The sequence below is a fragment of the Aythya ferina genome (assembly GCF_964211825.1).
Source record: "Aythya ferina genome assembly, chromosome: 11".
In the NCBI taxonomy this organism is placed as follows: Eukaryota; Metazoa; Chordata; class Aves; order Anseriformes; family Anatidae; genus Aythya; species Aythya ferina.
Window position 1 is genome coordinate 21213573 of NC_140307.1, and position 27899 is coordinate 21241471.

The 27899-nt window shown below is 41.6% G+C and overlaps 1 protein-coding gene across 4 annotated transcripts in view; it reads right to left on the reverse strand.

The window, feature by feature from the left end:
• The window catches only part of SEMA6D (semaphorin 6D), a 245777-nt gene extending 218235 nt beyond the window's left edge, over window positions 1–27542 (reverse strand). For 2 of the 4 annotated variants that reach the window (XM_084531975.1, XM_084531974.1), the window contains exon 1: window positions 27438–27542. The gene's annotated coding sequence lies outside the window, so the exon portion shown is untranslated. The remainder of the gene's footprint in view (window positions 1–27437) is intronic. The other 2 variants (XM_084531972.1, XM_084531971.1) reach the window with 2 other exon arrangements.
• Window positions 27543–27899: the final 357 nt, after the last annotated feature.

Here is a 27899-nt window from a genome sequence, read left to right on the forward strand (position 1 = left end):
AATACAGAAGATTCGCACTCAAAGGCTGAAAGTGTTTTTGTCCATCATCCAATTCAATACTGAAATGACAAACTCAAGAACACCTTCTGCATATTTACAGATTTCTTGTTTGTTTCTACACTTAAACACAGTTAATATAAAGAAATTTCTGAATTGTATGACTTTCAAAATATGAATATCCAACTGTTAATGATTTTACATTTATAGAAGAAATACTGTACAGTGTCTAGCACCTTAAATCAATTTTAAAGAGGACAGCACCACACCATAGGAAGAATTATTTCTTAAATTCTGAAGTCTCTGGGAAAATGTGTCAAGTTTTTCATTCTACAGGTAAACAACTGTACTGGGTCTGGCTGGAATGTTAACTTTCCCGGCAGCAGCCCATTCAGTGCCGTACTCTATACTTGTAGCTGGAACAGCAGTGTTATCACACCAGTGTTGTGTCTACTGCTGAGCAGCAGTGGCACAGCATTGGGCCTTTCTCTAACCCTCCTAGGGGGTGGGCAAAAAGTGAGGAGAGAAACATCACTAGAGCAGCTGACCTAAACCAATCAAAGGGATATTCCATACCATGTGGTGTCACACTCAGCAATAAAAGGTGGAAACAGGAAGAAGAGGGGAGGGGTGGGCTCTCGTTGAGAAGACGTCGGTCCTCCTCTCGAATACCGGCTGCGTGCGTTGAGGCCTTGCTTCAAGGACGTGGTCAATCATCGCTCATTTGTGGGAAGTAGAGAGTAATTTCTTTCCTCTGCACTTCCATATAGCTTTCATTTATTTTGTTTGTTTGTTTTCCTCCCTTTTTTCCCCTTTCCCTTTTATTTTCCCCTTAGTTAAATTGTTTAGTTCATGGTAGTCTTTATTTAATTATTATAATTATTTCCCTTTAATTAAATTATCCTTATCTCAACCCGTGAGTTGTTCTTTGCTTTACTTCTCCCCCTCCTTATCTAAAGGAGGGGGAGTGAGAGAGCGGTTGTGGGGTTTAGCTGCCCAGCACGGTAAAACCACCACAGTCCTTTTTGGCGCCCAACGTGGGGCTCGAAGGGTTGAGATAACAATAGAATTGATTAAACGCATACAACTAACACACTTGCTTGCTAGTAACCATGTTCCTTGCCCTGTTAATAATAATGGCTTTGTTCATATGTCATGCAATTCGTGTCATATTCTCCTTTCTCCTATATATCCGATCCGACCAAGTGCTACAATCTGTGTTCACTTTTTTTAATTCGTTGTGCTGCCAAGCACTGACCTTGGTTTTACTCTGGAATTCAGGCTCTGCGCTGTTATCATTTGGGTCCCATGGAAACTATCTTTCAGAGAATATTCAGAACTACACTGCCTTCCTTTTCTCATCTGGACACCAGTTTATTAATAATATCAGGAATGGTACCTTTCCCTTCTTTCACAGTGGGTTAATTACAACAGTTTGGGAGTATTTTGAAGATCCATCTGTAACCCATGTATTGCTATTTCTAATTCTGAATAACAGGTTTCATTTTCTCTCTAAGATTAGTCGATTGTTTAAAAAACTTATTTGGGAATCTGTCCCGAAACAGTCTCGTGGTGAGTGGCACGGTGTGTGGGATGATGTTAGCAGATACCTGTCACGAGTGTCTCCTCCAATAGTTTTGAACTTCACCCCTGAGCAAGTGCTAAATCCTAAAAACTTGGTAGAATGTTTGAGAGTTGTATGTCCTGATCCTGATAATGCCGGAGAACAACAGCTTGCAGCATTGTGCTGGGTCCTGGTTTATTCCTATCAAACACTGTTTAACATCATCCAGCAACTTGAAGAGAGGGAGGAAGTCTCTGAATCTGATGACCAAGTAACACATGCTGTGGCTGACCCAGAGGACCAACCAACTATGGTATCAGTCGCCCCCATAGTCAAGTCAAAACAATGGAAACGGAGGTCAGCTCGTTTAGTAAGGGAAGAAGGCTCTCCTAAGCAGGAGGGAGAAGGGGAATTGGCAGGTACCTCTAAAGCAGAGCCGTCACAAAAACAGCAGGAAGACGAGACGGAAATCATAAAGGAATCAGAAATCACTCGATCCTTATCCCTGAGTGAGATGCGAGAAATACGAAAGGATTATGGTCGACGCCCAGGTGAACACATCCTCACTTGGCTGCTCCGATGCTGGGATGCTGGGGCCAGTAGCCTACAATTAGAAGGCAATGAAGCCAAGCAGCTGGGATCCCTCTCTAGAGAAAGGGTAATCGACAAAGTAATCGGGAGAGGAGCACAGGCCCTCAGCCTCTGGAGACGACTCCTGGCAGCTATCAAAGAAAGATATCCCCATAAGGAAGATATTGTATATCACATAGGCAAGTGGACCACTGTGGATAAAGGTCTCCAACATCTGCGGGAATTAGCTGTGCGGTAGATGATTTATAGTGATTTGGACAATGCCCAGACACCTCAAGACCCCGATGAAGTCCAGTGCACAACATCCATGTGGCGTAAATTTGTGCGGAGTGCACCAGCAGCACATGCCAGTACCCTGGCAGCAATTCACTGGGATGAGGGGATGGGACCAACAATGTATGATGTCTCCTGCCAACTTCAAAAATATGAAGACAATCTCTCTGGTCCGCTACAGTCCTGTGTCTCAGCTGTGGAGAAATTGTCTAAAGGACTTGACAAGCTTGTGGAGAAAGTATATTCCCCCTCATCTAGACAGAGTGATACTTCAGCCACTAAGAATCAGCATTCGCCTGCTCAAGAGAGAGAGTACCCAAGACGCACACCACGTGGCACCTTGTGGTTTTATCTGCGTGACCATGGGGAAGATATGAGGAAATGGGATGGTGTACCTACTTCAACCCTAGCTGCTCGGGTACGTGAACTGAAAGGAAATACAGCAGCAAGAAGAGGGGCTCCTAAGAGAAATGCTGCTCCAGTTTCTATTGGGCAGTACCCCAGAGGCAGTAGAAGAGCTGATGTTATTCTTGACCACGATGAAGGGACCTCTACCTCTCATTTGCCAGAATTTGTGCATTTGCAAGAATTAAGTGGCAGACGCTCCAGCCAGGACTAGAGGGGCCCTGCCTCTGGCCAGGTAGAGGAGAGGGATAACCGGATTTATTGGACTGTGTGGATCCGATGGCCTGGAACATCAGAACCACAGGAATACAAAGCTTTAGTGGACACTGGCGCACAATGTACCATAATGCCATCAGGCTACCAAGGGACAGAACTCACCTGTATCTCTGGAGTGACAGGGGGATCCCAACAACTATCTGTACTGGAAGCTGAAGTGAGTCTAACTGGGAATGAGTGGCAAAAGCATCCCATTGTGACTGGCCCAGAGGCTCCGTGCATCCTTGGCATAGACTATCTCAAGAGAGGGTACTTCAAGGATCCAAAAGGATACCGGTGGGCTTTTGGCATAGCTGCTTTGAGCACAGAGAAGATTAGGCAGCTGTCTACCCTGCCTGGCCTTTCAGAAGACCCTTCTGTTGTAGGATTGCTGAAGGTTGAAGAACAACAGGTACCAATTGCTACCACAACGGTGCACCGACGGCAATATCGCACCAACCGAGACTCCCTGATTCCCATCCATGAGTTGGTTCACCGACTGGAGAGTCAGGGAGTAATCAGCAAGACTCGCTCACCCTTTAATAGTCCTATATGGCCAGTACGAAAGTCTAATGGCGAGTGGAGGCTAACAGTGGACTATCGAGGCCTGAATGAAGTCACGCCACCACTGAGTGCTGCAGTGCCAGACATGCTAGAACTTCAGTACGAACTAGAGTCAAAGGCAGCCAAGTGGTATGCCACAATTGATATTGCTAATGCATTTTTCTCCATCCCTTTAGCAGCAGCATGCAGGCCGCAGTTTGCTTTCACTTGGAGGGGCATCCAATACACCTGGAATCGGCTGCCCCAGGGGTGGAAACACAGCCCTACCATTTGCCATGGACTGATCCAGTCTGCACTGGAGCAAGGGGGAGCTCCTGAGCATCTTCAGTACATTGACGACATCCTCGTGTGGGGCAACACAGCAGAAGAAGTTTTTGAGAAAGGGAAGAAAATAATCCAAATTCTCCTGAAAGCTGGTTTTGCCATTAAAAAGAGCAAGGTCAAGGGGCCTACACAGGAAATCCAGTTCTTGGGGGTAAAATGGCAGGATGGACGTCGCCATATTCCAATGGATGTGATCAATAAAATAACAGCAATGTCTCCGCCAACTAGCAAAAAGGAAACGCAAGCTTTCCTAGGCCTCGTGGGATTCTGGAAAATGCATGTGCCAGGCTATAGTCAGCTTGTGAGTCCTCTATATCGAGTGACTCGAAAGAGAAACTATTTTGAGTGGGGCCCTGAGCAACAACAGGCATTTGAACAAATCAAACAAGAAATAGCTCGTGCAGTAGCCCTTGGGCCTGTCCGTACTGGACCAGCTGTGCAAAATATACTGTACACTGCAGCTGGGGAGCATGGGCTCACCTGGAGCCTTTGGCAGAAAACCCCAGAAGAAACTCAAGGTCGACCTCTGGGCTTCTGGAGTCGGGGCTATCGAGGATCAGAAGCCAATTACACCCCAACTGAAAAGGAAATACTCACAGCATATGAGGGTGTTCGAGCTGCTTCAGAAGTTGTGGGTACAGAGGCACAGCTCCTCTTGGCACCGCGGCTACCTGTGTTACATTGGATGTTCAAAGAGAAAATTCCCACTACACACCATGCAACTGATGCTACATGGAGTAAGTGGATAGCGTTAATTACACAGCGGGCTCGAATGGGAAAACCCAATCGCCCAGGAATCCTGGAAGAGATTATGGACTGGCCGGAAGGCAGAGATTTCGGAGTGCCAACAGAAGAGGTAACCCGTGCTGAAGAGGCACCACCATACAATGAGTTGCCAGAAGACAGAAAGCAGTATGCGTTGTTTACTGACGGATCCTGCCGTGTGATAGGGAGCCATCGGAAATGGAAAGCTGCTGTGTGGAATCCCATACGACGAGTTGTGGAAGCCATGGAAGGGGAAGGTGAGTCGAGTCAGTATGCAGAAGTAAAAGCCATACAACTAGCCCTAGATATCGCCGAAAGAGAAAATTGGCCAGTATTGTATCTTTATACTGACTCATGGATGGTGGCAAATGCTCTGTGGGGGTGGCTGCAGCAATGGAAAGAGAGCAACTGGCAGCGCAGAGGTAAGCCTATCTGGGCTGCTACCCTGTGGCAAGATATTGCTGCCCGGGTAGAAAACCTGGATGTTAAAGTACGTCATGTAGATGCCCACATGCCCAAGAGTCGCACTACTGAAGAACATCAGAACAACAAAGAAGTGGATCGAGCTTCGAAAATTGAAGTGGCTCAGGTGGACCTAGACTGGGAACGTAAGGGTGAGCTGTTTGTAGCTCGATGGGCCCATGAAACATCAGGACATCTGGGGAGAGATGCCACTTACAGATGGGCTCGTGATCGAGGGGTGGACTTGACCATTGAGGCCATCACACAGGTTACCCATGAGTGTGAGACCTGTGCTGCAATCAAGAAAGCCATGAAGGTAAAATCTCCCTGGAACAGGGGCAGATGGTTAGGGTTTCAATATGGTGAGGCCTGGCAAATTGACTATATCGGACCACTCCCAAAAACTCGCCAAGGCAAACGGTACATACTCACCATGGTAGAAGCAACTACTGGGTGGCTGGAAACATACCCTGTAAACCATGCCACGGCCCGAAACACTATCTTGGGCCTGGAAAGACAAGTATTGTGGCGTCATGGTACACCAGAGAGAATTGAGTCTGACAATGGGAGTCATTTCCGAAACAATCTTGTTACCTCCTGGGCAAAGAGGCATGGTATTGAGTGGGTGTACCACATCCCTTACCACCCACAAGCCTCTGGGAAGGTTGAGAGGTACAATGGACTGTTAAAGACTATGTTACGAGCATTAGGTGCTGGGACGTGGAAACAATGGGACACAAATCTACCAGAAGCCACTTGGCTAGTTAACAATAGGGGTCTGACAGCCGTGCTGGTCCTGCCGAAACAAAACCCCTACACACTGTGAAAGGAGCTAAGGTTCCCGTAGTGCATATAGGAAGGTGGATGGGGAAGGCAGTGTGGGTTGCTCCTGCCTCGGGAAAAGGCAAACCCACTCGTGGGATTGTCTTCGCCCAAGGACCAGGGTATACCTGGTGGGTCATGCAAAAGAATGGGGATATCAAGTGTGTGCCTCAAGGAGATTTGACATTGAGAGAAAACTAATCTATAATCTAAGTTATATGTTGTAGGAAGATGCTGTAGGATCAACGACAGGTCAACTTTGCAAGGAGCCGGGCAGTGCAACAAGGACTTGAGCTAACCTGGTGCTGGTGTCCAGACATCCAACTCCGCCTGCCTTGAGTGGCCACTCTGGCAGATGAAGACCTAATCATCAACAGTTCTTATGAACATTTTCCAAGAAAGACCTATGGAATGAAAAGATACACCTGCCTATCCTGTCCTGTTAAATCCTTGTCCTGTTAAAGGACAAGGGATAATGATGAGAATGCTTGTATGCTAAAGTATGGGGATCTGAGTGTGACACAAATGTTATGGAATAAGGGGTGGAAGTTGTACTGGGTCTGGCTGGAATGTTAACTTTCCCGGCAGCAGCCCATTCAGTGCCGTACTCTATACTTGTAGCTGGAACAGCAGTGTTATCACACCAGTGTTGTGTCTACTGCTGAGCAGCAGTGGCACAGCATTGGGCCTTTCTCTAACCCTCCTAGGGGGTGGGCAAAAAGTGAGGAGAGAAACATCACTAGAGCAGCTGACCTAAACCAATCAAAGGGATATTCCATACCATGTGGTGTCACACTCAGCAATAAAAGGTGGAAACAGGAAGAAGAGGGGAGGGGTGGGCTCTCGTTGAGAAGACGTCGGTCCTCCTCTCGAATACCGGCTGCGTGCGTTGAGGCCTTGCTTCAAGGACGTGGTCAATCATCGCTCATTTGTGGGAAGTAGAGAGTAATTTCTTTCCTCTGCACTTCCATATAGCTTTCATTTATTTTGTTTGTTTGTTTTCCTCCCTTTTTTCCCCTTTCCCTTTTATTTTCCCCTTAGTTAAATTGTTTAGTTCATGGTAGTCTTTATTTAATTATTATAATTATTTCCCTTTAATTAAATTATCCTTATCTCAACCCGTGAGTTGTTCTTTGCTTTACTTCTCCCCCTCCTTATCTAAAGGAGGGGGAGTGAGAGAGCGGTTGTGGGGTTTAGCTGCCCAGCACGGTAAAACCACCACAACAACTTCAAAACATTAAACGACTGATTGTGTAGGATGCCTGTACCCACCTATTTGTAGATTCCTAAGAATATTTTTTCCTCTTACATTTCCTCTTGTTTAAATGCTTCAGAAATTTTTAGCACTCAAGCACTCAATAATATATGAATTCCTCATAAACTTCTTCAGCATCTGTAACATCATCAAGTGTGTGGTAAGTGAATTAGAGCTGGCTGAACAAAAGCAAATAAATAGTACTGCAAGTTATGGCTAATTATATTCAGTAAGTTTCAGCCCTTTATGTTCCTTCTTCCCCCTCCCCTCCCCCCCCCCCCCAAGAAATATGCAATTTGGAAAGTGCAGAACAATTTAATAGCCCTCAATCAAGTTTAAAGGATTAATTTGACATGCATCAATATATATGGCACAGTGGCTTTTCTGTAATTATTTTGAACTCACTTCACACATGGGCTACAAAAAAGCTATTTTGTTTTACTGAAATGTGGGTTTCAAGGTTGACATAAGACTCATTTGACTGTTTACCTTCTCAAAGAGTTTCTGCAGCCTTTAATGAGGTCTTAGGCAGTGTCGCTGAGAAAATTTTGCCACTTACCTGTGTTTTCTCATCCTGAAAGACGTTTGAGTATTTTAAGTTTTACAAATATTAATCATGGTACTTATACAGCTCTGAGAGGATTTGAAAGGCTTAAACTACACCCAAGGAGCAGGGCCAACCTATGTTACATTCTTGTTCTGGAAGGAGTAAAGCAAAAACAAAACCTCAACAACCAAACAAAACCACAAACCCACCATTGAACTGAGTCAGTGGAGGAAAACACATAGATATTAAATGACCATTCAAGCCTGTAACTAACCCAGTTTGGTTTGTTATCCAGACCCTCTGTAAATGTGCCACAAGGTTCTTCCCTTGCCATGTAGGCCCAGGGTCCAGGCCCAGGATCTGGTTACCAAGGCAAAAACAGATGAAGGCAGAGTGGCTAATGAATCACCCTGCCCCTAAAGAAGATCTGGTGAAAATTGTAACACTAACGAATATAGGAAATTAATGAACTCTGACACAAGGCAATGAACTCTACAAAGAATAATACAAACTATTCTTGGTGTGCAGGTGAACAGTACAAACAACCTCTAATAACTAGCTAATATGAACAGGGTTATTAATCCCTTAACGCTGGCCTGACCCCTGCAGAGAGCTACTTCAGAGCACTAGCTCTTTTATTTATTTATTTATTTATTTCCAGCACATGCCAGTTTTCTAGGCATTTAAATCCTTGAGACAGCTCACAGGAGGTTTATGAGGAGGAGGTAAAAGAAGCCAGAACACACAATTTGTCTTGGCAGCAGCAAGGCAGTACACCAGTTTACCTGCACTTGCCACGCCACACTTGGGTGGACATGCCAGTGACACCCCTAGGGACCAATTATAAGTAATTAGCTCCTTCCCTCTTTACTAGAGGTAACTAGTTCTGGCTCCAGTCAGAAGAGGAAAGGAGTAATGAAGATCTGAGAGGCCACAGAGCTTCCTACAGATGGTTTCAAAATAGTTCTTAAAGAAGGTTTACTGCCATTTGCTAGAGCCTTCTCTTGCATATGCAGGCTTACACATATGCTTTGAGCCTGGACTGCAAACATGAAGGGAAAAAGCTCCAGGCATCTATGAGGAAGACAAAGAATTACAAATCTTTGCCCAGCACAATAACATCCAAAGTTTAAAAAAAAAAAAAAAAAAAAAAAAAAAGGTAACAGTATTGCTATAAATGAACACTGAAAATACAATAGTGCAATTACACAAAGTCAACACTAGAAAACAGGGAGGAGATCAAACAGGGATAGGCAATGGAAATTATTATAGGTACAGAAGGAGGATCTAAAGACAAGGAATATTTAGGCTCCATAAGAGAATACAGAAGATTGGATATAATAAGGCTATGTAGAACAGTAAATTGTACAGTGTGGTTAAGTCAGACATTTCTATTCACCATTTCTCACAGAATAAATTGGTAGAATAAAAAACAAAATTGGTAGGCAAAAACACAAATTGAGGAAAGACAGCATTTTTACACAGTGCATGACTAACTTGTAGAGTTTGCTACAAGAGAAACTTTCAGCCAAGAGCTTAGTAGGATTTGGAGAGGATCAGATATTTAAATAAGTTGACAGCAATACATTATCTGCTTTCTAGTTGAGCTTAAATAAATAAATTTAAGGATGATATAGAAATCCTTACACTTCGGTCAGCTGCTTACTAAAAAGACTGAGGAAGACATTTTGTTCCTATTATTATGGATTAGCAATTCATTATGCAATACTGCAAATTTTTAGATGTTTCTGTTTGCCATTAAATTTGACCTGAAAATTAGTGTCTTGCTTACAAGTGTCACTTACAAGAGTCACACTATAGCAAGTTAGAATTTTGTTGTTGTTCTTTAGTGTACTATGAGATGCTGGAGCCCTGGAGTACAGATACAGAACTAGAAATAACTTTTGGACTTGTAGGATTGCACACAGCTCTCAACAGACATCAAGTCATTTCCACAAGGGGACCCTCTCCCATTGCCTACCACAAAAATCCTCTATGGACAACTCAATTGTAGAACAAAAAATTGAGACTTTTAGTGCTAAAAGCCAAAATAGCAGAAATAATAATACTATGCAGAATAAACCAAAGGCTTTATCTGTATTTCATGTGTGCAGAGAATAAATTAGTAGAAATACTCCAAACAGTACTAGGAAACAGACAATACCCCACAATAAGGATGACAAAAAGATCCCAGTTGTCCTGATCATTGATTCAACAATGAATCTCTTCCCAAGTCCATACCTGTGAAGATACTACCCCACAAGAAAATAAATTCTGCAATCATAATTTCTGGCTCAGAGTATTCTTTGTCATCATTCTCCAATTTATCAATATACAGAGAGGGACCAAAATCTTGTGGGATGCATCCTTTTTTTTTGTTTGTTTGTTTGTTTTTGTTCCTTTTCTTTTTTTTTTTTTCTTTTTTTTTTTTTTTTTTTTAAAAAAAAAGATCAAGCTAAAAATACCATAAAAAATCCTAATTTTTACACATAAATCATCATGACTAATGCTTACAATAGTTATTCCCATCTGTCCACATTCCAGGGAAAGATTAACCTTTACCCAGAAAAGATGAAAAACAATGAACCTGTGTAGATTTCCCTTATGACAAAGTATAATTATAAAATCATTACAGTCAAAGGAAAGAAGTAATTCACTAATACTTCTTTAGAGGTAACATCTTATGTGCCCTGAAAACAAACAAACAAACAACAAAAACTTTCTTACTAAAATTTTAATAAGCCCTTGGGTTTTCTCTGAAATATTTAAGAATAGCTGGTAAGAAAACAATTGGAAAAGAACAGATGTTAAAAACAATGAATATATACATTTCCATATTTTAAAATGAAAGTGTCTTGTACTGTGATTGCATATTTGACAAGAAAAGAAACAAGAAGTCTGCTCCTACTTGTGTTTGCTCTTCCCATAATTTGTAATAACTATATGTTCCACACTGGAACATGTCAAGTGCTATTAAAAAAAACAACTATTAATGCAACTTGTTTTACACCTTCCTAAAGAAAAAAAAAAAAAAAAGGCTCTTATTGTGTTATGGTTTCCACCACTATCTGAGTTTAAAACAAATGATTTCTGCCTTTGGTTAAAAAAAATAAATATGGATAACACAAAGGAAAAGCTACTCGGATTACTGATAATGGTTGTGCATGTACTTTGAGGTTTTAATCGTTCTGGTAGCTATGACCATGTCATGACATTAGACATAACATGAATGAAGCAAACATCTTCAAATGCAGCACATAAATGTAAGTATTTCTACTAGCTACCAGTGATGTCCAATTTCTGTTAAAATCCCCTGGAAATAGAGGAGAAACTCCTTGAGGATTTTTATTTATTTAAATTACCATTTCAAAACAATTGTGAGACACCCCAGGTAATGAATTTATGGAAGATTACTGTACCATTCGGGTAGTTAATGTAACATGCCCTTTAGTCGCATTCCCAATAATATCTCTGACACTGGGAGTATATTTCAAAGGGATTAATGCCTGTTGTGCCTTATTGTTTAACTACACATTGACTATGGAGAATGTAAATACATAATATAATACTGCAATACTCAAAATTTCTTTTTGATCATAGAGCTCAATGGGTAACTACCACTTCCAGAACACCATTATTTAGTATTTATTGAATCTATTTAAATACCTACATTACCTGGTTACTGAATGCCTCAAAATGAGAAATGTTGCCATCACTTCTAAAGAAAGTGTGGCTGGGGCACAGTCTTTGAGGTGGTGGAGAGGTTCATTATGTTTTAAATATCATAAGTGATAACACGCATTTTAGTTCTCCCAATCCCCCATGTTTTCCTGGAATAAAAACTGAAGGATCTAGAATTTTGCAGCTGATTATTTTAAAAACTAAGCCATGAACTCACTTGTGCAAATTTGCATACAAGTTGTGCTATAAGAAATTTTTAAATCAACTTAAACCAATACAAAAGGAAATATAGCTTAAATCTTGTATCACCAACTTCTGCTATCAGATTACCCTCAGGTAATTTATGAAATACATACAAACGTACCTATATAAGTGTTTAAGTGATCTTTAACTTATTTGATTAATTACAACAGAGCATTAAGGAGCAATGCAGGTGCCTAAACATAGAAATCCAGTGCTATTTTAGATGCCTGAGGGTATCCCACCACAGCTTTCAACTGCTGCTATAGAAGGCATTAAGTCATCTGTCACACCTGCTAGCCCTGATAGATGTCTCAGGTACACAATGCATCTAAAATGGCATTAGATGTCTATGTTTAGGCTTCTGATTTTTTTCCTTGGTACCTACAGAAAGTGCAAATGAAGACTAGAATTTGTGTCCCAGAGTCTGTCATTTATTTCCAACACAAGCACTAAGGAAGCAGCAGAAGTGTGAAATCTTTACATTGTCTTACTAATGTACATTTCCACTCTATCCTAAGCAGATCATTCTCTGGCAGAGTATACAGTCTGCTCTGTATTACTATGAGCAAAACCCACTGCAAAAAGGGAACCTGGTACAGCTTTTTATGTGGTTAAATAGTATCTCGGTTCCAAAAATTGAATTGGATTTACAAGAGACAGAAGGATGAAATGCCCCCCTTCATCCACGGTTCAAGTGGAATCAGTCTCCTGCTTGTTCTGCTTGCAATTTATTTGTGGCACTGCATGGGGAAAAATATTTCCCCTGCATTTCTTAACTATTTGCGCCCTCTGCAATGTCCATCTTGACACTTCTATTTGGACTATCTAGAAAGAAGAAACTAAACCAAGGTCATGGCAAAGTCTGAAAATGCCATGTTCTGAATGTTGCCATATTCAGATTTCAGACAGACAGAATCACAGAATGTCCCATGTTGGAGGGAACCAAAATGATCATCAGGTCCAGACCCTGGCTCCACACAGGACAACCCCAAAATCCAACCAACCATCTGTCTGAAAGCACTGTCCAAATGCTTCTTGAACTCCAGCAGGCTCAGTGCCATGACCGCTTTCCCCAGGCAGCCTGTCCCAGTGCCCGACCACCCTCTTAGTGAAAAACCTTTCCCTAACACCTAGACAGATCCTTGCTTGTCCCAGCTCCATGCCATTCCCTCAGGTCCTGTCACTGTCCCCAGAGAGCAGAGCTCAGTGCCTGCCCCTCCGCTCCCCTCGTGAGAAAGTTGCAGGCCACCATGAGGCCTGCCCTCAGCCTGCTCAGCTCTGGGCGGAACAAACCAAGGGAGTTCATCCACTCCTCATACACCTGGCCCTCCAGACCCTTCAAAATCTCCATAGCCCTCCCTTGGAGGTTCTTTAATAGTTGTATGTCCTTCTTATGTTGTGTTGATCAAAACTGCACACAGCACTCGAGGTGACACCTTTCCAGCACAGAGCAGAACGATCCCTTCTGTCAACTGACTAGCAATGCTGTGCCTGATGCACCCCAGGATACAGCTGGCCCTCCTGGCCACCAGGGCGCAGTGCTGGGTCATGAGCAGCTTGCCAACGACCAAAACCCCCAGACTCCTTTCTGTGGGGCTGCTCTCCAGCCTCCCAGCCTGCAGAGATAACCAGGGTTGCTCTATCCCAGGACCTTCGTATAACACGCCATCTGTTTTAGCTGGGTTCCTACTCTGAAACTTATTTTGTTGGGCACACACAAACAATATTCAGACTTGAATATTCTTCTCAGCATTGTTCCAAGAAAAGATGCGTAAAGTAGAAACAAATTGTGTGGGTATAAATCTCTAGTTATCCATAACTCCTGTCTTTATTTCAAAACTCTTGAACTGTGCTTTATTCACGTTTACTTCTGTAGCCGTGTATATTATAATGCTGTCATAAATATTTTTAATAATACCTTTTGACAAAATTAAAACCATCATAGTTTTACACCAGTCATTGAAAATACCCAAGGGAATTCTACACAAAAGAAAATATTTTAAAACGACAACAGAAATGATTGCTTATCTCAGGCACTTTCTTGGTCACATGAATTTTCTCTAAGACAGTATAATTATTCTCAAAATTGTTTATGGACAACTGGTATTAATCTACAAATTTTGACAAACAGTTAGTTTACCCCTATAATGAAACACTAAAGAAGTAATAAATTCACTGAATCTTTACAAGTAGTTGTATAGCTCTGTTTTCCTTTCTGGTTTTACAGTTACTTTAAGGTATAAAAGTGCTTTATATAACTTCGATATCCATTTAAGAACTTGGCATATACGTTTACTATTACAAACACCAGTAACATGCGTAATTTGTTTCAAAGTAATACATTAATTTAGATATTGAATAACTTGAGAAAAATAGAATATTTCTGTTATGAAGGGGCAAATCCCAAGTCACTGACGAACATGAAATAAAGTTATTTTGGACCTCATCTTCATTCTCAACCACAAAGACATCACGTAGCTGATTAACCTTCAGCATCCCATCAGCTCTGTAGCAGCCAGCCCACCCAAGAGATGGCATGAAGCAGCCACAGAGAGCCACCAGCTCAGCCCTACTGATAACCACCTTGTTCACCACACTCCAAATCATGCCACAGAAGCAGCAGTCAAAGAGCCACAAATGAACTGCATGTCAAGGGTAGCAGGAGAAAAATCTAACAAATGCATAGATTTGGAGACCATTCTATGCTGGAATGGAGAAAAGCTAGAATTCATTGCCATTATAACTTGAATGAACAATTGCAAGCTCATCAACTGGATAGGAAGGAACTCTACTCACAGTCTTGCCATGGTAGGCATTTAAAAAAAAAAAAAAAAAAAAAAGAAACCACAAAGCAGATAAGAAAAATAAGCCGTTTATGTCCATGTCACGTTATGAAATCTGTAGGTTAAAAGAATATACAGGAAAAAAGAAAAAAGAAAAACACAACACTACAGCAACAACAAAAAATACGAACCCTGGTTACCTAGAACATAGGATTTCAAAACACCTCTAAGCAATTTTCCTAATTGCCTACATAATCACATGTTCATCTGTTGAAGATGGAAGGAAAAGTAGAGTCATAGAATCATAGAATATCCCGAGTTGGAAGGGACTCGTACTGATCATCAAGTCCAACTCCTGGCACCACACAGGTCTACCCAAAATTTAGGCCGTGTGACTAAGTGCACAGTCCAATTGCTTCTTAAATTCAGACAGGCTTGGTGCAGTGACTGCCTCACTGGGGAGCCTGTTCCAGTGTGCAACCACCCTCTCAGTGAAGAACTTGTTCCTGATGTCAAGCCTATACTTCCCCTGCCTCAGCATGACACCATTCCCGCAGGTCCTATCACTGGTGTTTACAGAGAATAGGTCACTTGCCTCTCCACTCCCCCTCGCAAGGAAGTTGTAGACCGCGATGAGGTCCCCCCTCAGCCTCCTCCTCTCCAGTGCCCTCAACCGCTCCTTGTATGTCTTTCCCTCTAGACCCTTCACCGTCTTCGTCACCCTCCTCTGGACACTCTCCAACAGTTGAATGTCCTTTTTGTACTGTGGTGCCCAGAACTGCACACAGTACTCAAAGTGAGGCCGGACCAATGCAGAGTAGAGCAGGATAATCTCTTCCCTCAACCGACTAGCAATGCTGTGCTTGGTGCACCCCAGGATCTGGTTGGCCCTCCTGGCTGCCAGGGCACACTGCTGGCTCATATTCAACTTGCTACCATCCCAAACCCCAGATCCCTCTCTGCAGGGCTGCTCTCCAGCATCTTATCGCCCAGTCTGTACGTAAAGCCAGGGTTGCCCCATCCCAGGTGCAGGACCCAGCACTTGCTTTTGTTAAACTTCATGTGGTTGGTGATCGCCCAGCTCTCCAATCTGTCCAGGTCTCTCTGCAAGGCCTTTCCACCCTCATCAGAGTCCACAACTCCTCCAAGTTTGATGTCGTCGGCAAATTTGCTCAGAACACCTTCTAGTCCTACAAAATACCTTTTCGCTTTAGACCACCTGCTTGAACTTAACTAAGCTGATTATTGTTATAGTGTTTATATTGCAGCAGCACCTATGATGAAAGATGCATATAATCCTTTAAGGCTGGTAATCTGTCTAATAGTCATTTCACAGCTTATATGAAACAAGCTGATGTAAAAGCAACAAATGAAATCTCTTGAACACTCAAGAGATTTGTCATAAACAACAAAAAAGGCTGAAGGAGCTTTCAAACTAAGATTTTTCTTTGGACCTGTCCCTCTTCCCAGGACTACAAATCCAAGATACACACGCTCTGCCACACCATAGCATTTTTTAATTTTTTTTTCCTCTTCTTCTCCTTTTTTAATTCTTTATGGATCACAAAATCACCCAATAACTAGAGAAAAAAATACAAGTCCCCCAGTACTGAGTTTATTAATGCAGCTTAGAGTGTGAACAAATAACTCCTGATCATGTTTTCAAGTGATACTATTGCAAATGTTTTCTGTTTGTTGTGGGTAATACTGATTTATGTAACCAAAGCCTGTGATGAAGATGGTCCAACACTTTTATGCTGCTTATTTCAGTAATATACAACTCCTTTATCCACACTGGAATATACAGCAACAAATAAAAGACAACAAACTCAAGACATTAAATATAATTGTAGTTCCTTTTTATTACTGTGCATAATACCACTACTACAGCCTTACTTTCTTTCTTTCTCTCTGTTCCCCTCCCCCTCCAAGTTTCAGAAATCTTTAGCAAAATGACTTTTCATTACCCAATTCCACTTCCACAAATTTTCCACATTTCTGACAATACTATCTTAGGGGGAAGGAAGAAAAAAAAAAATACATGCCATTTTTTTCTGTACTGAAAATGGAAGGACCAGGAATATTTTGTTGCCATGTTTTTTTTTTTTTTTGGTTGGTTGTTTTCTTTGAAAGAAGCAATGTTTTCAACTGAAAAGCAGTTTAGACAGAATTTTGAAAATTTCCACGTATTGATTTAGAATATATACTAGACACCAAGTCTACATATAAAAGGCACTGCTTAGTAACTAGTATCACATATTTTTGTAGCTTGCTGGAATTATCCAAAGTACGAAAGACCTGATCAGCTTTACCATTATGTTTTATACTCTTTGTAAGAGTAATACATTCAGGAAGTAGAGCACATGCCCCTGCTTAGATTCCAATGCTCACAACAGTGATCTGGCATAATACAATTTTTGTTGTAATTAACATATAATTTCAGTCTGATTTTTTTCCCCAAGTCAAGAGGATGATATTAAGTATTTATTAAGTAGGAAAACTAATGTACTACAAGCCAGACAGAGGAAAAAAAAAAAGTAAACCATTCCAGATTTTACATTCCCTTATTTTTTTCCTCCTTTTATTTCAGGTGATATACAATTCCCAACAGCTATTTTATGCAACACAAGAAGCTACTTTTAAAGAGTGTATTTTTATTGTCTAGACTACTCAACTTTCAGAAAAACTCTTCGCACAAACAAAGCCTTAAGATTGATGATAATTAAATGACAAAAGATGGGTTAGTAACCTGAGGTGTATTTTCAGCCAGGAGAGATACAGTTAATAGGAAGACTTCATTGTAAGGAAAAATAATGTGCATAATTCAACAGCTATGCCATTCCACGCACACATAATTAACAAGTCTTCAGCTCATTAGCAGGCTGTATAAAATACATATAATATGCTGTGCAAAACTGATTGAGAATAAAAAGCTTCTCATGCATTAAAATAAATTATTTAAATTGTTTTGAAAGAGTGGTATCAGTAGCGTTTAAGGTTATGGTTCCCAAACCTGCTCATGACTCCATCTCTTTACAACGGCCACTTTTACTCTCTTGGTTTTCAACAAATATCTTGCCATGCTAATCCTAGCGTAATACATCTGATCAGTGACTGCTAAAATTCTGCTACATCACTTAAAGATGAATAGGACCAAGGGAGTACAAATGACTGCATCAGACAGCACCATGTAAGCACTAATTCCCCAAAGGAATTACACAGTACACAGTATCACACTGCATACATATTTCAATATCAATGTAGAATGTGTATTTTTGAGGTCAACTCGTTTAGCATACATACAATAATCTCTTTACTTGGCGATACATTAATTAGTAGATTGGACAATATCGTGTTCTTTCTTTAGAAATGATAAATAGAGGGCAGTATATCGTTGCACCTGATGACCTGATGATACCCGCACTTATATCTAATGAGACCTTGAAACTACTAAAGTGTTTCTCAAGGGACAAAACAGTTACTCCTGAACTGTAGTGACACCTCCTGGCAACAGCCCGAGAAGGTCTTTTCCCACAGAACTTTTTCTCCAGACAAGGGTTCTTAAGGATTTCAGCCAAAAGGCAACAAACATGCTGCTCCCTCCAGCCTGGCTTCAAAGGCACATTGCTCAGAATACCAAGCAGAATTTTCTGATTTTTAACTACTACTGACATTTTAGAAATTGAGAGGCTAAGACACAGGAATACCAGAGTCTAAGATCTCTAGATTTATTGTACCACACACTGGCCTTTCTTGTGTGGCTGGAAAAATAGCTGCAAAACCTAATCAACTAGCAGCTTAATTCATACCATGAATCTTGCAAAGTGTTTTCTCACTTCTCTGTGAAACCCTGTCTGTTTGGTAAGAGTTTAGCTCTTTGCCCTCCACAGATTTCTGACAAATACTGTAAGCATTATTTTGGTAAGAATAATATAAACTAGGATAAAAAAACAAACAAACAAAAACACACACACAACAAAAAGACTTAAGAGTAGTTATAGCCCCAAAATACATAGGAAAAATATTTTTCACTGCTGTGGTGTAGTTAGCAAATTCAGTATAAGTTGAAAATTCTATAAAACGGATAACAATTGTTTATGTGCATTGTGAAACACACTAAATAACACAATAGAAGAAATTAAATAAATTATTCCTAATCTTTGCAGCAGCTCTGAGCAGGGGACTTACAGGCAGGGGGACACCCACCAACTAAAGGAAGCACCCCACATTCAAAAATCCTACAGAACCTACCTCTTGAATACCTCATCAGTTCAGGTGAAAGTCAGACAGCAAGTTTGTTTGATAGATTAAGTTTAGCTTACTGAATAAAAACAAGTACATTTTCGATTGTTTTAATCAGTGAACTGTTTTTTGTTGTTGTTGTTGTTTTTTCCTACAGTACAACTATCCAGCATTTTGAAGAACTTGATTGCTCTCATTATACATTTCTGTTATGTCTTTTGTGCTGCCTTTATACAGTACCATTTTCTTTATACTTAACTAAGAGAAGAAAGCTGAATTTTCCTCTGTTTTCTTTTGTATCCTTCTCCTCCCCCCAACATCTTCAGAGGTAATTTTGATTTTTTTTTTTTTTTTTTTTTTTTTAAGTACTTTGCATACATTGCAAGGCAATCAAGAAAATTCATTTGACAAACTGGATTATAGACTGTCTGCCAGAAATTAAAGTGGCAACAGCTTTTTCAACAATTTCTCAATGACTATGTCTGTTAAATGCTCACAGCACACTGAAATAACACATCCATAAGAAGTATTTTACATTTACAACTTAAATAAAGGAAAAAAGCCCCACAAAAATTATTTACTTCCTCTTTACAAATACAAAATTAAGTTGTAAAACTTTTTTTTTTTTTTTTTTCCTTTTCCTTAATTGAAAGCCTGACAAGGCAAATCCCCACTTAGTGATTAATTGCAATCTTCAAAAACTCCATGCTCCCAGAAAATGAGCTAAGCCATGTATGCGATCATTTCTACAAGGTAAAATAGTTACAGAACAGCGTTGCTTCTCAACTTGTAGTGCTTTAAGATTTAACTGCATTTTGTCTTCACTCCACCTTGTTCCCAAGCAGATACATGCTTACACATATAGCAATCTCTTTCACTCTCTGCATCTATCCACCAATAGAGATCTCTTCCAATTGTGAGTAACACAGTCATCGTACACTGGATTGCTACTGAAATCTTCGATACCAACATTATCACATATTTTCTCCCTCTCACTCACACACTTGTAGACCTGCTAGTTGTACACCCACAGATGTAATTCCTTTTCAATGCATAGTCCCTTCCTCCAAGGCATTCACAAGTATACTGCATACAAAAGTACTTTGTGGGAGTTCTTGAACTACTGCATATGCAGGAGGCCTGGCAGCAGAGCACTCCATTTGTGTTCACATTGTTTTTCTTAATTAACTAACTTTAGTATCAATGCAGTGCTGTACAGGCACAAACTAGTAGTACTGGGCACCTATCTGCACAGTATAAAATGTTAAGGACTATCCTTGGGGTATCAAAGGTAGGATGGGTGCCTATCGAAGGTTGCCCAACACCATCAATTACAGGAGACTTTTATAGGTATAGCTCGGTATAGCTTTGCAAAAGCGTCATTATGCCAAAATTTTACACAAGGGAATAAAAATCATATTTTTTTTTTTTTTTTTGTTCTCTCAAATAAATGCTTCATCAGCATTGCATAGTTTACTAAATACAGTTTGCTAAGAGAAATTGAGAATGTGTTAACATGGACAAAACATGCCTGAGAAAATCTGAGACACTCCTATTTGGTGGAGAGTCCTGGCATTTAAAAATGTTGTCATTCTTATCAACACGCTCTAATTAAATAAATTTTTCACAAGGAAAAAGAGAAGCTAGTCTACTTTATAAGCATGGGAAATTCTCTATAGAGATTTACAGTTTAGCAGCTGCATTCTCTGGACATTTAGCACATGCTCAATGTATTTTATCTCGCATGTTCAAGAACATAGCAATTGTTTTTTTCTGGTGGATCCAGCACAGCTTTGGCTACCTAGGCAAGCAGCAGGTAAGACTCTTCATAACTTCAAGCAGTTTGGAGAAAGAATGGGTTTTTGTTAGCTTTTAGTGAAAAGGAGTGAAAGTTGACTCATGACCAGAATACAATAGGAGTAAGGAGGCTATAGAGCAAACAAGTGAGATTGTGTGGAAAGTAAAAGTGAGAGTAATAGAGAAACACTGGGGTCAGTGACCTACATAGGAAGTGGGAACAGGGACTGGGAGCCTGTTAGGAAAGATCAGTGACCAGGCAAGATCTGTGAGAAACAGCTTTGGAATGGAAAAATGAAAGGGAGGTGACGGGTGAACAGTGGAGAAGTCTGGAACAAGAACTCAGGTCATCTTTGTATGGGGCACTGGAGACAAAATATGTATTGCAAATAAAGTGCCCAGTTGCCAGGACCTGTATCTCAATGAGTGGATTGGAATGTTCTTTCAGATCTGAATGAGATCGCAAGATCTGCTGACATTCTACTCTTGATCCCAGCAATCTTGGAAGTATTTGCCATCTTCTCTACTAACAAAGTTCAAGAAGAAGCAGTTATTTTCCTTACCAGTTCAATATTTCTGGTGAAACACACTTGCCTGGGGATTCAAGGGTTCAAACCCTGCTCAGAGACCAAGGAAAAGGACAAAAATCCCTAACTTCCCCCCCCCCTTTTTTTTTTTAAAAAAAAAAAAAAAAAAAAAAAAAAAAAAAAGACTATGAAAGTAACACAAAGGAGCATAAAGGCAATATTTAAAAATAAATAAATAGTAGTGCTATACATTCGCACACTGGAATTGACAAGCCTGCTGGTAGTTTCAGCCTACTTACTCCTATCTAAACAAAACAAAGTGAGTTTATATATAATCCCCAATTTTTTCTTTTCTGGTAAAAGCTGTAATGTTTGCCATCAAAAGACAGAAGACTGAAGGAAGATTCCACTGATAAATGCAATCCAAAGTTGCATGAGAGAACCCAATCTAATCCTGTATTTTAATATTTGTATGTGCTGCAAGGCACCCATCCATAGGCATAGTACCTACATATCATCACACACAACACCAGAGCTACTGCTTTTCTGAAAATTCATTCTGTAGCTGTGAAGCACAATAAGAACATAGATTTGACTAATAACACTTCTGATTTAATAGCAGGGTAAGAATAATAGTCAGTAAATGGCAGGCAGGAAGGGTTGACACACAGAACAGGACTGGCAATTCACAAGAATTTTTTGGGAGAAAAATGGCATAGTGCAATTGAGTTTCATCTGGAGATTGTCTAGAAAAGATAAGTTCAAGTTTTAAAGTTTTGGACACTTGAATTTGTGATTGTTTGTATAAAATGTGAAAAATCTCAGGATATGAAATAGTAAGAGAAATTACTTCACAAGGCTTCGCATTATAAACCCACATTCTCATGCTAACTTTTTGTGTAATTTTTTATTGTTTGCTGAAATATCCCATCTTGATCTTTTGCTTTGCAAAGAAGTTGTTTTCCCTTCCTTCCAAAGGTGATTTTTCTTTTTAATTCTGCAGCCATAGACAGGTTCATTCACCTGTTCTTTGAATTATGGGAAAGTGAAAGAAGTATTACTTGCTTGAAATGGCAGAAGCAGAAGTGGATCTCCTTGCTTCAACCCCAATTCCAAAATGCTGCTCTTTATGATCTGACATTTTCAGGTTGGCTAGGTCTGACTCAATCCTGTGCTCTTTCATTATATGTGAAGAACTCACTCTCTTTCCTTACCTCCCTTTCCCTCCTCAAATACACATAAATGAGGCTGGAACACTTAAAATATATTTTGTATCTTGGGCTAATATTGAAATGACAACAATATTTCCCATTATGAACTAGCAAGAAGCTACCACCCATGAAGAAAATCCAGGGTGGGACTGCTCCTTTCTTGAGCAGCTGTAATAAAGCAGAACTCTGTACTTGAGGCTCTCACAAAAAGCTTCTACTACAATTTTTTGGATAAAACTAAGCTCTGTGGAAGGGAATAGATCAAGAAAAACTTCTGTGCCTTGGAAGGCTAGCAACGAAAAAAGAGAAAGGCTGTTAATTTGAGAAGATGCCTTTTATTCTAGAAAAAAAAAAAAAAAAGAGACTGCATCTGCAGTCTGTCAGTCAAATTTTTAACAAAGAAAACTAGGACCACATACATCATTTACATGAACTGTGCAATGGTTCTGCCCTTGCACAGACAGATAATTCAAATCCTTAAGCACCGATTCTGCTGGCTATCAAGTCCATGGATGGATCACCCCATTCCATAGAACCATTGTCTCTTCTCAGGGGTGAGTTCACATACAGTATTAGTGGCACGAAAATTGAAGTTCAAAAACAACACGTGCTACAGCTGGAGAAAGAAAATGTGTGCTGCCACACTGTCACGACTAGCTCTGAAGTGGGAGAAGTTGTAGGTGTAAAGAGATCTTAGAGCTGGTGAGCAAACCGAACAGCTGGACTGGAAAAAATTGGCTAGACTACAGGATACAGAAGTGGTGTATCAGTGGGAGAAGTTATTAATGAATCTGAAATATTTCTGAGAACTGAGGGAAGATGATCAAAACCAGAAGTGGCAGACTAAAGAAAGGCAAAAGTTGACTTTGTAACGGGAGTTACAACCTAACTGAACACACAGGGTGGCTTCAGTGGAAACTAAGCTCACAGAAAAGAGTCAGGGAGATGGAAAGGTGAGCTCTCATTAGTGAAAAAAGTTAGGAATAAGTAACTGAAGCTTCTTAAAAATACTACTGTAAAACTGATAGGAACTCCTACTCAAGAAAGAACTCAAAAGCCTCTCTTATAAGCAGAGATCTTTCCCACTCAAGCTAAAGGAACAGTCCCTCAGCTAAGGGCACCATGAACACTTACTGTGTTTGCACGCCTGCCACAAGAGCAGAACACAGTGAGAAACACAATGCCCAAAAACCTCATCTTAAACATCTGAATTGTATGATAAAGTCAAGTGATCTTCAGCATACAAGGGAAGAATAGCTGTCTTATATCATCAGAAAAAAAAAGAAAAAAAAAGAAAAAAAAAGAAAAAAAAGAAAAAAAAGAAAAAAAAGAAAAAAAAGAAAAAAAAGAAAAAAAGAAAAAGAAAAAAAAGAAAAAAATGAAAAAAAAGAAAAAAAAAGAAAAAAAAAGAAAAAAAAAGAAAAAAAGAAAAAAACACCCCCGTAGTTCTCTCGTAGAGAGTTTCTAGCTCTAAAACAGTCAGATATCAGCCTTCAGAAACAGTGCACCTTTCTCCCCTCTTCTTTTACTTTGATTTATAATCTTCAAGATTTGTCTGGTTTTCTTGATACCATTTACATTAGTTCACTATTAAGTTACCCACATCAGTTTGAGATGCAGATTTTTCTCCATTAAAACTTTACTCCCCTTGTATCAGACATCCTTACTGCCTGCTTTCTGCCATGGAAGAGAGTTGGGCATTAAGCACTTCCTTGAAGATCACCAATACTTTATTACTTCTGATCCATCCTAGAACTCTTTTTATGACCTGCAGCTCCTGCAGAGGGACACTCTCTTGTAGTTCCCACCTCAGTTCAGTCCCACAGCAATTCAGTCAAGGATCACCCAGAGTAGCAGGGACAATCAGTGTAACTGCTGTGTGGCATGGGGAGTCCCACAAAACAACAAATACCATGGTACACTTTCTCCAGCCCTGGAGAACAGACCCTGGCTTTTATAAAAGGGTCTCCTGCATTTTAAATACACATAGGTTTGAATTAATCTAAGAATATAGTGCCACAGTAGGAATTAAGCCTCAAGATAAAGTACTGAGAGACAATAGTTAAAAATAAATTTAAAACATTTGCAAGGAGCAGCAGAGTTCAGTGAGAAATTGCCAGTAAGCATCTCCAGTAAACAAGCAAGGACATCAGCCCCCTTCTCTGTCTACATCCCCAAAGCAACCACCTTGTTTTATCTGCAGTGGCGCAGCCTATCAGCCTTTGGGCCTGATGGATGTTCACCTACAGCGGGCATGGCCAGCAAGAAGATGACATGGGCATCACTGCTGTCTGCCTTGACCACCACTGCCACACAGCCAAGGGGACTGAACAGAAGGGGAAATGAAACTGAACTCGAGACCCCCCAGGTTTCAAAACCCCCCAATGTTTGGAAACTGACAGACCACACTGTGCAGTGCCAAGAATAGTTATGAACCAAGGCATTCAAAGGTTGTAAGTTGTCCTGGACCCATAAACATAGCCCATTTCCACTGGCCCATAGAGAATGAAATAGCCTTAGAAGAACAGCGGCCATTAGAAATAGAAAAATAAGCAGAAAGCGCATAGAGAATGAAATAGCATTAGAAGAACGTTAGCCATTACACATCATAGTTAAGTAAGAGCAATTTGTTAAAGATAACATTTATCTAAAAGGCACAGACCAAGAGATATTTATTCTTAGCATCCTGATGTGTTAAGCTGAGCAATATTTATATATGATGTGCATTAAAATTAGCATATCACTCTTTGACCTTTGGAAATTTGACCTCTCTGCCTTTTGAGACAATTGGCAAGCCTGACCTTCCCTGGCATGTTACCCACCCTTAACTCTTCCAAGATCCAACAGGCTGCTACCAGCCCCTTCCCACAGCTTCCCCCACTTCCCAGCAGAAAGTTCTCTAACCTGAGCCCACCGGGGTGTTTAAACACAGTCTTACAAGACAGAAGTAGACCAACAAAAGATCTGGAGCTAGCAGAGAATTAATTTCAGAACAATGCCTTTTTTATTTATTATTGTTTTTACAGTCAAGCCATAATCAGAAAACATGTGAGTAACAGTACACAAATAACTCCCTATTTTGGGGTCCTGAAAAGTTTCAGCAATCACTGGTGGCATAATGAACGTTTGCAATTCATTAGATTCCATTTAAAAATGCAAAGCACGCCATGACATCAACGATGTTCTCTTCATCTTAACAAAGACTATTATACTTCAAGTTCTTCTGACAGAAGTAGCATGTTTAAAAATATATATTTCTTTTCTACAGTATAATATTTACAATGGTGTGCCCATATTTGAATTTAAATTAACTGTATTAACATCATACTTCAAGCAAGACTGTGCTCTGCTAATTATCCCAAAGAGCTTCAAAATTTTTACGGTATATTTATTGCATTTATATCTTCTTCATAAAAACTTACTGATCTTGTTTATATAATTTTGCAAATTACAAGATGTGTAGGATAACTATTTAAATGAACTAAAAATTGTGCCATGGACAGATCCTTCATAGATTTACAATTTGTAGCCGTCAATCTTCCTACATCTGCTAGATAACAAAACAACAGTTCTTTTCTTCATGCAGACGAGCAAATTCAATAAACATTGGTAAGGGTTCTTTAGCAAAAGAAAGAAATCTCTAGTTCTCCACAGTCTATTAAACTCTTTCTTACATACATCTAAACTCCTTTGTTTTTCTCAGGAAAGGAAAAATATATATATTATAGGAATCCTGTGTATTCAAGCACCATTTTAAACCAAAACCAAAAAAAAACCAACCAAAACCAAAAACACCCTGCTTTTGCTGATCGCTAAATGTTTTGGCATAGAGGAAAAATACGTGACCAAGAAAGCAGGGTGGGGATATGCCTTAAAAGAGACGCACAGACTTGCAACTCACATCTTATAATTGAGGAACGCAATTGTAATTGAGAACCTAGAATGATCATTAAACGTAGCCAAGCTTTTGTACGTCACTTTCTCTCTTAACCGAGACCTGCCTGAAACAGACCAAGTTCCGTTAACATTTGAAAAAGAACACAAACAGTAAAAGGATTGATGTTGAATGAATCCTATACATTCGAAGTTGGGAAAAGAATAAGGGCACTGCTTATATTTCCCCCCCCCCCTTTTTCTTAAGATGAGGGCAGAAACTGAACTGTAGCTACAAACACTGCTAATGATTGGATCAGAGACCAACATCTATGGCGACAGGCAAGAAAATGAATTTAATCAATAGAAAATCAATGCGAAAAGGGCAATAAATTGGAAAACAAAAACAAATTGCTACAACAGCAGAAAGAGAATAAACGGCTATATTGATGACAAATAAGGCAAACATTTTCTTCCTGTAAAAAGCTTATATCCCGTTTCAGAAATCACTTCAAGCCTTCCTCCTCCTTCAAAGGAATTACATAGCACTTTCCGTAGCCACACCACCAGCTCCGTGCCAAGGATTTCCCCTTTCCAACCGAACTCCCAGTTAGACAGAGGGGTGCCCGGGCTGCTCCTCCCGGGGACCACAGACTCCGTGCTCCGGCATGCCGCCCTCCTCCGTCAGCCCCCCGAAGCCCCAAGCACGCCCGGTGCGGCGGGGCGGCTGCTCCTGCCGCCAGGCAGCGATCGCTGCGCACAGGCGGGGAAGGGCCGCGGAGTCCCCCCGCGCTCACGACGGCCAAGGCCGGGGCCAGGGGGGGCAGCGCCCGGGAAGGGCACCAGTCGGCGGCGAGGGCTCGCCGCAGGAAGCTCGGCTCCGCACCCGCCGGCCGCGGGGGCCAAGGGGCTGGCGGCCTCTGCGGAGCCCCTGGCAGAGGCGGGGCGGGGACGCCCGCCCGGGAAGCTAACAGCGGGGGCAGCGTCCCCGCGCCCCGCCGAGCCTCCGGCTGCGGGGACGGCCGGAAAGTGACAGCGCCCGCGGGCACCGCACGGCTCCGCGCCGCCAGCACCGGGGACAGACGCGCATCCCCCGGCTCTCCCCAGCCCAGCTGGGCCCCCTCTCACCCCCAGCGGAAAACAATGGGCAGGGGGCGCGGCTCGCCCCGCGCAGCGCCCGGCACCCCGGCGGGGCCAACTCCGCGGCGGCAGCAGCGGGGTGGCGATGAATATGCGGCGGCGGCGGCAGGACTTACGGGGGCTGCAACGGGGCAGAGCGCGACTCCGGGCGCGGCTGGCGACGCGGCGAACTCCGCGACTGGCGGCAGGGGCCGACCCCGAGCGGCCGCGCTCCGCTCCGCTCCGCTCCGCGCCCCGCCCCGCACCTGCCCGGCCCCGCCCCGCGCGGGCCCCATTGTCCGCGGCACCTGCCCGGCCCCGCCCCGCCCCGCCCCGCCCTCCCCTTTGGCTCCTGCCCGGGACGCGGCCGCCATCCCCCGCCGAGCCCCCGCCGAGCCCCCGCCGCCCCGCTCCCAACTTCGCCGGGGCTCGCTTCTTCCGTTCGGCACCCGCAGACTCGGCAGCAATGACTTTGGGAACGCTCCAGCTCTCAGTCAGCACCGGAGGCGGTTAGCTCCAAATCTGAACCTCGAAGTGTACATTTCAGCTCGCTTTTTGCAGCTTGTTTTATTTCTAGTCTCTGTTACAATGTCACATTT